The sequence below is a fragment of the Helianthus annuus genome, chromosome 5 (assembly GCF_002127325.2).
Source record: "Helianthus annuus cultivar XRQ/B chromosome 5, HanXRQr2.0-SUNRISE, whole genome shotgun sequence".
Lineage (NCBI taxonomy): Eukaryota > Viridiplantae > Streptophyta > Magnoliopsida > Asterales > Asteraceae > Helianthus > Helianthus annuus.
In genome coordinates, this window is record NC_035437.2 from 56,611,478 (window position 1) to 56,623,211 (window position 11,734).

Below are 11,734 nucleotides of genomic sequence, written 5' to 3' on the forward strand. Positions count from 1 at the left end.
ATAGAGTTTGGATGATAGGGTTTCGAGTGGTACAACGCCAAATGCGTGCAACGGCAACTACTTCGCTTCTGGAGACGATGACTAGTGGAGATGGTGGGGTTCGTCAACATGAACGCGTGGGTATATTGTTTTCCTAAATCCGAGTTCGCTTGGGCCGGTTCTGGTCTACGTGAATGCTTACGCACAAAACCAAATGTACGGAGAGTCAAATCTGAATTCTGGCTGTAACGGCGATGTCATGTTGAGACAATCGCATGAATAGGTAGAACGCATAAAACAGTTGTCGTGGTGGGGTGAGGAGAAAACAGGAAAGAATTTGATCATCACACGTCAAGTTCCAAGTAAACAGTTGGGTGTCATAAAGAGCACATTCGGGCTAGTAGATAACATGCTACTACTCTAACTGGGCACACCATGTGCCACACACAATGTAAATGTAAACTAGCAAGTAGGCAACACATACATAAATCATACCACCTAGAGTGTTGAGTCTTGCACGTGGAGCGAAGTGTCGTTGTGAATCGTTGAGCACTGAACAGGTTATAGTCTGGTTTTTATCAAAAAGATTTTTCTCTTTTTAAAACCAAGTTCACTATAACCAATGGCTCTGATACCAATCTGTCACACCCTCAAAATCCACAAGCGGAGTATTACCGCGAGGCGTGTGACTGACCAGGATCATACCACCAATTATAATAAACATTAAATAAAGTAAAGTAAAACCAAACGTCTAAAGTTCTCCAAACCAAAGTCCAAAACCAAGTTGAATAGTCAGCGGAAGCATTTAAGTTCAAAACAAAAATTTAAGTTTTTAATTTACTAAAGTTTTTCATGAACATGCAGTGGTTCATGTCCCACAACGACTCCTGCTCCCCTGCAAGCTCCAGCTAAACCTCTAACGACCTGCAAGGCATGTAACAACGAGTCAACAACAAAGTTGAGCGAGTTCACAGTTGGTGTTCATTATTAAGTTATTTCAAAACCAGGAGTTCATTTGTAAGTTGTAAGTTAATCCGTTTAGCCTGTTTCCCAAACATATCCATAGTTGATGGGGGCTTCCCCATGTAAACCACTAGACCCGTTTACCATATCGACCACTGACTAAAGTAAGTTGGTGCCCTGACGTCAATGTCTATCATCATTGACTAGTGCCCAGATCCATTAGTTCACGCCCGTCCTCTGCGGCACGGTGTGAGGCTTGTCAAACCTAAATAGCGCTATCTAACTAATGACCCGCTCGCCATTGGCCCGGTGATTAAGTCGATATAAAAGGAGGGACTTCATGATAGAGAGTTTTGGTCTAGTATCTGTGTTGTCACCCTTCAATAAAGAGGGTGTGTATGTAATCCCCAAACCAGGAGATTACGTAGGTACCGATTATATTTTTATCACGTGTTGTCACCCTTCAATGAAGAGGGTGTGTACGTGTCCCAAACCAGGAGATCACGCAGTTTCAGTTTCAATCCTTTACCCATTCCCAACCCTTGGGAATCCCATGCCTTGTAGAAAGTGTGAACTCACCTTTGGTTGCTCGGTTGGACTCTTAAAAATAGCTAATGGCCGGGGTTGGTCAATCACGTCCTAGTATGATTACCATTTAACTTATTAGTGATTTCAAACAAAGCACGTATTTCCTACACGCATCTATCACATAACATGCACTCACTTTAACAGTTCACACCCATATATACATGCCACCTATAACTACGCACCAACAAGCGTACCATATTTCACATAACACTTTCATCGACATATAACAAGTTGGATCGTTATCAGATAGCATAACATATCTGACAATCAGATGCACACATTGCGACTTAATACGTTTCAGCTTCAATACTCAAAACTGGGCTGTTTTCGGGTATTTTTAAAAAATAGTTATAGGTCACAATTAATTCCCAAAAAAATATATGACATGTGAAAAGGTCTCGGCGTGTTCCTGTAAAATTTTCAAAGTCTACTTGTTTACAGATTTTTCGTAAAAATTCGAGCAATGAACAGTGATCTGAATTGTTACAATTCTGACCCCTGCCCACCGTTTATTTTATTTAAAAATCACCGAGTCTCCAAACGAGGTGAATCAAGTTGGAGAATTTCAGTTCACTCGCATATTTCCTACAGTTTAAATTTCGTAACTTATATCCCAATACACCCTTAGATATGACAGAAATCGTGACCTGCAATTTCTGCAGAAAATGGACAGCCCAGTGCACTGTAACGAAAAATTCCATTTAAAATAGTAAACGACATCGAAAATTTATGATTCCAGTGCCGTTTGAATTGTATTTCTAAACTCTACTTTGTGGACTCCAGAAAACTCAGTTTTCGGTATGTTATGACCCAGCTACAGCCAACGGAAGTCTGCTGTAAATACAAGACAACTTTCTGTTTTCAGCTATCAACGCCTAAATGCGAGTTCGAGTGGTTCCGTTAGCGTGTTTAGCGAACAACAACAATGATTAAACCTCACTTACAGCAGGTTATCTTCCTAACTCAGATTATTTATCATTTAAAACAATTGAGAATTCAACAATCTACTGATAATCTGACCAAGTTATCTATGAGATTTCAAATCCTAATACCCAACCAAACCCCATAAGCAATCCGATCATTAAATACACATAAATCCAAGAACTTAAACTATAAATATCATCTTAACATCAATAACATGCATCGAAAACGAGAAACGCAGCCAAGGTAAACAGAAGATCAACAACTTCAATCATGTATGAACTCATAGAATTATAAATAAAACTCAAGATGTGATACCTAGCGATGACGAGAGTCCGATATAGCCTAGAACCGAAAAATTGAAGTCTTTGGTGCTCCTTATTCTTGTCAACAATAGCGAGAGAGGGAGAGCAAGAAAAGTAGTCGTAGGTTAGGGTTTGAGAATGTAGGAGAATTATAAAATAACCTCCTGCATATCACGTAACCATTTAAAAAGGATGTGGGCTGTTTGGGGTTTGCATCTGGGCCGCAAGCATCAAGGGAATTTGGGCTGCCATAATAATTAATGAGGGTGTTTGGGCTGCACTTGCTAGTGGCCGGGATCTTGGAACAAGATACATGGCAACATCAAAACTTGTAGTTGCCTTCAATCAATCGTTTGTTTGTTTTTTTTTTTATAGTCAACATACATACATGCATATTATTATTATGATTATTTATTTATTTATTTATTTATTTATTTATTTTGCATATAATCCAACTAATCATAAACTTAATTAGTCAATTCAACTAATGAAAGGGTAATAATGAAGTTATAGTTCGAGCCTCAAGAGTTTTCAAGTTACGCGAGTTATGCCATGGTTCAAACGGTTCGGATCGGTTCAACCCGATATGGATTTGGTTCGAAGTTAATCACTTTTATAATGTAAACTAATAATATAATTTAGTTAAGTATAAAATTAACCCGTCAAATAAAATAAGTATGTAGGTTCGATTTATAAATATGAACGGTTCTAACCTCGAAATTACGAGTTGTCACATCATCCCCAAGTTTTTTCGTCCAGAAATTTAACATGCAGTCACTGAAGAAGCTAGTGTTGTCGCACATTTTCGCGGGATGTCACATAGTGGCTCGACGAAACAAACATTGGACCAATCATTGGGCCTGAAGAAGCCCAACAGTGGACGAAACATTGAGTTTCGTCGGCCCTTTGTCCTGTAGTGTGATGAAACACTTGTGTTTCTTCATGCTTTTGTCCTTATTGGGTGAAACACAATGTGTTTCTTCATGTTTTTGTCTTTTATGGATGAAACACAAAGTGTTTCTCCATGTTTCGTCAGGAAGGGAATTGGCCCAAAGAAGGTTAAGCCCAAAGTCCAGGCTTAGCCCAAATGAGGATGTTTTGGCCTAGAGACTAACTAAACAAATAAACAAATAATACCCTATATGCAACATGCATTGTTTGTTTACACATTACAAATAAAACGGAACAAACTTGTCGGACCCAAGTTAGATAGGAGGATATCCGACTTGGTCTTCATTCCGTTAGAGGCTCGAACCGAACGTGCCGCATCCACACAAAAATGTATCAACAAACTCCCCCTTGGACGCTGCTGTGATGGTTCGACTTCCGTTTCTTTCATGTCGGAGGATCTTCAAAGTCTTCACGCTTCGGAAGAAGAAAGTGTATCAACAAACTCCCCATTACATTTAGGAAGTGTGTTAACAAACTCCCCCTTAGAATGAACTCTCCTTTGAGTCATGCTCGTGAATCTTCTGACTTGTCATATCTTCAGATCCTTGTGGTGTTGATAAAGGGTCAGCGGCAACTCGATCAACTTTATCTTTTGAGTGCCTACACGTCCTGTCTTCATTCCGAAGCTTGTCATCGAACATGTTCTCCTCGCGTTTAGCATCTGCACACGCAAGAAATCTAAACGCGTAATGAGAACAACCGCTTGGAATACAGTTTCCATAAACAAACGACACATGTGTGACCATATCTCAATCAAACAACCAACCGACAACAGTGTGAAAGTTTAGAAAATGATCAATTTTAGTCCCTTAACTTTCAAAACTTGTTAACTTCGACCATTTATGAAGATGCAATTGTTTTCCGGCTTTCGATCAGGATTTTGGGTAGGATAGACTCGAGTTCCAACATCGGTCAATCAAAAATAAACTAGAAGCAAAATCTTTTTGGATTTTATAAAGGTTATATTAAAACACACCTAAAATCTTTTTGGAATTTTCATTTTTCAAAAGTAAAAACGGAAAACAATAAGTAAATATATACAAACAATCTTTTTTGCGAGTTTCGAGGGTAAGAGAATCATATCAGTGTGTACGGTCATGTAAAAACGCTCTTTTTGTTCAATTAATTAACATTTAGATGAGCATCCTATAACGATTATCGGTATTGTTGTCCATTTAAGCTCAACTTATCAGATGTAATCATGGCGAGGGGATACGTTAAGGTATGATTTATACTTACCGACCGGTGTTCATCCACACACGACACATTCCTGTATCAAGGTATGCACGAGGGTTCATCTTACCGGTGAGTATACCGATTATCATCTGTTTGACCGTATAAAAGAATGTGAGAAACTCACCTATTTTGATTGAAAACAAGCCCTATGTGATAGAATCACTTATTGATGAGGAACTTGATTTTCGATGCATGAGGGCACAGGAGCAAGTCCGTGAACTGGTCAGTACTTTCGTATAGCAGAGAGACGAACTTGACTCCCGGATAAATGTGATATATTATCACTTATTTTGAGGGACATGTGATTGTTGATCACTTATTGAGGTTGAATGCAATATGTACACGTATGTATAGTATCATGGAAGATCAAGACTTGCTTCCCCGTTATTTTTCGGTAAAAGATACAACCATGATACCATAAGACAGCATAAAGATCGAATTTCTCAGAACCTCGGCAATCTCTCAAACGAAATTTCGGTACTAAGACCATATGCCAATGTGCGGTTCCCACCTGGTCTTCAGTCGATTTAAGATTTATATCACCCTGCACACTTTAAAATGATTGTGAGCCTACCGGTACATCTTATATAGAGCTGCTTATCGTTTTTCATTTAAGGTTTAAAGAGGTTTAGACAGACCACTGGTGTACTATCATTTTCTCTTTTTCTCGCCAGGAAACTCATTTTTGATTTTCTATTGTTTTTGTGTTTTTGAAATTTTTTCGATGTTTTTGGATTTTTAAAATTTGGATTTACTCCCCCTAAAATCAACAAACTAAGATAAATTTTAAAAACACAAAGGTATTTACAAAAACGATTTCCCGATGTCGGTTAACTCATGTTTTACCTCAATGCCGTTTACCAAAAATAAGTTAATCAAAAATGATTTATCGAATTTTTTAAAAAATAAGTTGGCACGTCGGTAAGCGGTGCAGACCATGACAACATTGACGAGTTTCATAGTGAAACAATCACGGGTGAGGTGATATTTGAGATCAACGTGTCAGGCCAAAGAGTGTTGTACGAGATGATAATAGTTCATAAAGCAGCTTAAAAATCGACAAGTATAGGATAGATTAGAAATTTAAAACCGTAATCCTGCAACTTCTTCGTGCATTGCAAGGAATCTGAGCGCTCTCCCAAACTGGATATCCACCCAGTGTGGATTTCAAAGTCGAATTTTTGTTGCTACTTCAATTGACCGAGAAATCTCTTCACAGCAACAAGATCAGAAACCTTTGGGTCCGGCTGGTCTTCTACATTGCACCAGTGAAGGTCTTTGTCTTTCTCCTTCAGAAGTAGTGTGCGGTTGTTCAATCCACGCCAAGGCATCCGCACACCTGGTTGGTTTGTTCAACAAACACATTTTCTTCAATTTCACCGCGAAGAAATGTACACTACACGTTCATCTTGTTGATTTTGAACATGTGACGTGCTGCAGGAGCGTACATTTTGATTGAATCTATCCTGGGGACCCGATCAAGGCCTTTAACAATCACACTTTTGGAATGATTTTTCATTTTGTCGAAGTTATCAATTTCTTTCAACAGACAACTCTGTTTCCCCTTTCTTTTTCTCTCCATCAAAGGCAACAATTTCTTTTGTCGCCGATCTTGTGCAAGGACGCTCCACCATCAACAATCCTATGACTATGGATAGTTCCTCCTGGAACTTCCTGCACACTCACTCAGAGATTAGTTGGAGAGGGGGACCCAAGCCTTCATAGACTTGGGTTGCCCCTGAGAATCAAGAAATGTAATTTCAATTTGTTGAGGGTCCTTAAATTGCATGCCTCCCCCTGAATCCTCACCTATTTTCGGTTTCCAAGCTTGTTTCGGTTTACCAGATTGTGTATTATGTACAATTTCTGGTTTCAATGGTTGTGACAAACTAGGTTTCCTTTTAACAGATTTTTCTTCAGGTTTTAAGTCCTTTTCTATTTTCTTAACTTTTTGACGTCATTGTTTCGTTTCTTGTTCTTTAATGGCACGTTTGTCATTTTTGGGTGAAACAGGACGACGTTGTGAGTGACCTTGTTCAGAGGGGGTTCTTTCAACAAAATATGGTTTAGGCGAGTTTGTGCAGACTTTAATGATGTGCCCAAACTTCCCACATTTGAAACAAGTTCTCCTTTCAAAAACTTAGGAGAATCTGATCGACTAGCAGATATCGAACCTGTAGAACCTGAGGTACTAGCTCTTTCATCACACTCATTTGTGTGTTGGGTGTAATTGTTATCGCTATTACGTTTCAAAATATTGACTTCTTGTACAAAATCGGTGTTTGATTTGTTTTCAAAAGTCTCAATTTTATCCGTACCCTTTGATGCTACAAATTTAACATCTTTTGCTTTCTTCCTGTAACGAGCTCCTTTTGATTCAACCTTAGCCTTTGGCTTTGGAGCTCGTTGTTGTTGTTTACCCTTAAAAGCAATTGGTTGTTGCTTTGTCAGTGATTTTTGATTTCCGAATTGTTTCCTGATTTTAGCTTTTGGAATTGGATCACATTGTGTTACCACAATTCCGGGGATGGTCTTTCCCAAAAATTTATTCGTGTTGTCTTCAAAAACTTTATCAATTAAAGATGGATTGACATTTTTAATTGGAAAATCATTGTCCGAATAAATTTTAGCATCACCGACCAAAGTATACAACACATTATTGCTCTTAACAGCAAACACACATTCTTTGTCATCCTTGAGATTCTTGACAGGATCTATCACTTGCTTGGCAACAGGTTACACAGTAGAAGTAGGAGGATCACACAGAATATGATTCTCAATTGGAATTTCTACTCCTTTTGTCTCATCAAGTGATTCATCCTGGTCACTTACATCTGATTCATCATCTGAAGAATCATAGTCCTCAATGGTGGGAGGACTTTGATTTGAAGCACATGATGACTTTTCTTTGTTTTCAGATGAGCCCTCCGATGAATTGTCCGGTTTGAACCCTAGGCCAGTAGTAACTTCCTCATAATCAAGAGGCACACTGGGTTCATACCGAGGCATATCCTCTTCATCGGGAATTTTGGTATAGTTGTGTCTCAAAGGGGGTGGACACGCCTTATACCCAACGCCTTTCACGTTCCCTTTCAGTTGTTGAACATCAATTTTGTGATCGAGCACAAATCGGGAGTTAGAATAACTCTCCAATATTTGCTTGATAGCATCATGCTCGCATTTGGCAATGGCTAGTTCCCTTTTGGTTTCCTCAACAATGTTAATGTAATCGTTAATACTAACTTGTTTATGATAAACAACTTTGTTCACTTCGGAAACACTTTTCTTTAAGGTTTCAATTACAGATTTAAATTCCTTTTCATTTCAAACTAAAGCCATATTTGCCTATTTGCACTTTGATAGTTCAACAACCAAACTCTGATTGTGAATATCAACCGTTTCAGATTCACGTTTCAAATCAGCACATTTAAGTTTCATATCAACACAATCACTACATATGCTAGGAGTTTCAGATTTTATCTGACTTGTAGAGGCTGAGACATTTGCCATAAAGGCAATTTGACAAGAAAAAGATCCATCTTGAGAATTATAATCTCCAGCATTCGAGCCTTCTTCATCTGAACTCCCACTATAACCCGAGCTATCATCGCTTTCAGCAACTTCTTCTTTGTGAACATGCTTGATGTGGTTGATGATTTTTGCATAGCTAGCAGTTCCACCTCCTTGATTACCATCTCCGAATTGTACAGACCAATCACATCCTTCATCAGCTTGAATAACTAATGCTCTATTGGTGTTTGAAGGTCCAGATTGGTTCTGGTTGTTGTTCACCGGCACTATCCCTTTTCCACGGTTATCTTGATTGGCATTGGAAGTACTTGTCTGATTTCTGAATGGATTCTGGTTGCCTTGTCTGCTTGGCCGAGTGCACTCACGTTTGAAGTGTTCCCTTTCGCCACAATTGAAATAAGTAACCGCATTGTTATCAAATTCGTACTTCGTATCATTCTTGCCTTCCAACGAAGTTCTTCTTGTTCGAGCCATGAAATCCTTTGCCCGTCTAACAGCACTTGCAAATGCCCACTTGATATCCATTAACTCCATTTCAGCACGGTCTATCTGCTGATAATCTTCATTGGTCATATTGATGTTTCCAATGTGACCTGCCACCAATCCACAATATGAACTGAACATTGTGTTGAGAAGTTCCAAATGTTCCTTAGCAACTTCTACACCGACTTTTGAAAGATTGGATGTATCAACTCTGACAGTGTTGGTGTTTTGGAGTGAAGGATTGTTAATATAATGTGCTTGTTGCTGTTGGGCTTGTGGTTGGGGTATGGATTGCGACATATAAGCACTTTGATTCCACTGTGGTTGGGCTTGATTGAACTGTGGAAACGGAGATGAGCTTGTGTTGGATACAAACTCTGTTTGAAGCTTCGGTTGCTGAATAGAACTAGCTGAAGGACCAAAGCCAGGAAAATACATTTCTGTGTTTTGAGGAGGTGCAATCATTTTAGCTTTCCGGATTTCCTCTTCGTTCTTGTGCTCCAACTTCTGAATGAATTCATAGAGAGTGCCATTTGCTGTATCCATAGCGCCCGTATGCTTTAGAAGTTCAATGAATGGACTCCACCTAGGAGGCAGAGCATCAGCAAACCATGCAATCATTTCCTGATGAGTTGCAGCAACATTATAAGAACACATTTCACTAATCAAATGATAAAATCAAGAAGTCATATCATTTAGAGTTTCATTATCCAAGAATCGAAATGATTCAAACTCTTTCTTCAATAAATCATGGCGTGTCTTTCTAGAAGCTGCATTTCCTTCTCCTCTCGCTACCAATGCGTCCCATAAACTTTTTATGGTCTTATAATAGGAGAATTGATGGTAGATGTCTTTGTGAAGTGCTTGAGTGAGAATAGCATACGTTTTCTTCTCCAGATCATGCCTTTTTGTCGTTTTCAGGCATATTAGTAAAACCCGTTGAAGTTGATGCTGCTATTTCGAGGGCAGGGTTGCATTCATTAATGAAACATATCCAAAGTTCGCTGCTTTGCCCTTGAACGTATGTGTGGAAACGACCCTTCCATGATGAATAGTCGTTCATGTGATTCAACTTTGGCGGCCGATTGTTGTTACCCGTCTCACTCTCACTAAGCAATAGACTTTGAATACTCTAATTTTGATTCGACACCAATGCCCATTGACTTTCACTTATCGACTGTTGTTGTCGAGGTATGGTACTTGCTAAATATTCGGCCATCGAAGTCGGTTTTTGAACTGGTTGTGAGTCCGTACTCCAATCCCACGGACTTGTACAACTCATATTTGATGTATGAAATGGAAACCCTGGTCACACACTTGAAAACAGACAGTTATCACACTTCTGCAAAATCCTTTGTGAGAATTAACAATTATCTCGACGAAACTGAATTCTTTTGGGCTTCTGATCGACGAAACGGCCCAAATCAATTTGAAGCCCAATGTACGACGAAACCCAGAATGCTTGTGACGGAACAAGATGCAATCTGAACTTAGGTCGACGAAACTAGGTATGATAAACCACTATAACGACGAAACAGTTTAAAGATCCTTGCGACGAAACAAAAATCCTTTTGTGAATGACGAAACACGTAAAGATCTTAATTGCGACGAAACTCAGGTTTGTTTGTTTGTTCTGTGCGACGAAACACTTGACATGATGATGAAACTGTTAGTTATCGACGAAACAGGATCGTTTTATAGGCCGACGAAACAAGATTCACATTCCTGGTCGACGAAACAGAAACAGAATGATGATATGTTATGTGCGACGAAACTATGGGTAAAAGGAATTGATCGACGAAACTGATTGGAATTGCGACGAAAATGAATTGTATCTTTGTTGTCGACGAAACTGATGACTTGATTGATTTGTATTGCGACGAAACAGAAATGTTGACGAAACAGGTATAAAGACAGCGACGAAACAGGTATGTTAGTGACGAAACTGAAATCCCCTCACTTATATGTCGACGAAACAAGATTAAATCTGACGAAACAAGATGGATAAGGTTGGGGAGTTGGTGAGTTTGGTCTGATCTTATCTGTTTTTGACATACACACACAATTTTCAACTTCACACCATGCTTATCTTACCAACTGGTAAGGTGTCAGAATATTTTAATCAAAACTTTTAACTTTAAAATTTGTAAATTCACCAACAACTTACACAGTAAGTTTACAAAAAGATCAAAAAGTGGAAAGTATGAAGAACAACTTGAATATAAGATGAACTCGATGAAGATTCAGGTGACCGATAAATTTCCGAACACAAGATTTGCTCAAGACTTTCAATAAAAACCCATCACTAACATGTAAACATGTAAAATAATAAGGTTTCCACTAAAACTAATAGCAAAACAGCAAGGATTTCACTGATTTTAGTGACTTTTTCAGAAAATATATAAGCTTTTCAAAACGACAGTTTCTACAAATCACTAAAAAATGGCTTGATAAAACAAAACAATGTTTGGTTTTAAACAAGGATTAGAGCCAAAGCTCTGATACCAATTGTAGGTCCCGTTTTTCCGGTGGATCGATAATATAAACCTATCCTTGTTTATCACAAACACGGTAACGGGTGCGGAATCCCCGTGACAGTGCAAACCAAACACAGATAATAAGAACACAGTTTAACCAATGAAACACAATCTATTGATTAAACGAGATGAGAACCGAGAACAACTGATACATACACAGTTTTACAAAATAAGTCTCTCCGGGTATTCTCTCATCTGGTTTAAAAGTGAGACTAGAAAGCTGTTTATATAGTACCCTGG

General features: G+C 38.7%; 1 long non-coding RNA gene across 1 annotated transcript; it reads right to left on the bottom strand.

Moving 5' to 3' along the window:
- Positions 1 to 632: 632 nt before the first annotated feature.
- LOC110938712 lies at positions 633 to 2,918 on the bottom strand. Its single transcript, XR_002591616.2, has 3 exons — positions 2,770 to 2,918; positions 1,522 to 1,581; positions 633 to 903 (listed from the first exon to the last, which is right to left on the bottom strand). It is a non-coding gene; the product is annotated as an uncharacterized LOC110938712 (long non-coding RNA).
- Between the last annotated feature and the right edge of the window lie 8,816 nt (positions 2,919 to 11,734).